The sequence below is a fragment of the Sinocyclocheilus grahami genome, unplaced genomic scaffold (assembly GCF_001515645.1).
Source record: "Sinocyclocheilus grahami isolate Dianchi unplaced genomic scaffold, SAMN03320097.WGS_v1.1 scaffold3540.1, whole genome shotgun sequence".
Taxonomy (NCBI): Eukaryota; Metazoa; Chordata; class Actinopteri; order Cypriniformes; family Cyprinidae; genus Sinocyclocheilus; species Sinocyclocheilus grahami.
In genome coordinates this window covers 19,811-20,558 of record NW_015508652.1, presented here as the reverse complement: position 1 = coordinate 20,558, position 748 = coordinate 19,811, and positions in this window count along the sequence as shown.

The window sequence follows — 748 nt, the reverse complement described above, 5'->3', positions numbered from 1 at the left end:
ATGCTGCTTTCTGAATCACATTGGTGGCAATTACATTTAATGAATGAGCAGCACAGCGCTGATGCTGTGGAAGAAAAAAAACTGCTCTCCATCTCCCTCTTCCTGAAGACCACCGACATCCAAAAATCTCACTTCAGCACTGTAATCATCTGACTCATCTTCTCTTATGCCAAACTCACGGTATGCCTTTACAAAATTACTTCCATTGTCAGTTACAGTGGATTTGACTTTGCTTTGAATCCTGTATTCTGCATGGATTTCGTTTAGTTTTGCTGCAACTGCATCACAGGTTTGTCAACCTTTAAAACGTCTACATGTCAATTCTGCAGAATGTCTCTACGGTTTTGTGCTGACCAAATGTCTGCTGTTGTGCAGACAGTGTCCACAATAATACGCTTGAAGATTATAGATTCCTTCATTACAGCATTACATTACAACGCTCTGTCAATGCGCTGCATCAGAGTTTTTCGACACATCAGTTTCTTCCCACCACTGATTCCCTCAATCAATTTTCGGAAGGATGGTTGCTCCACCAATGAAAACACCACGTCATCAACCGAAAAGTTGAACACCAGTTTGTTCACACATTGCTGTGACACGCAGTACACGCTGAGCCCTGAATCTATCCTTGCTTACTTCAAAGGGTGTTGTAAAGCCACGTGGGTATAGAGGAGCTTGCCTATTCATCTTCCATCACTTCAGACTGTCTCAGTGTTGCATCAATAAAGTTGAATGAATGAATGAATGA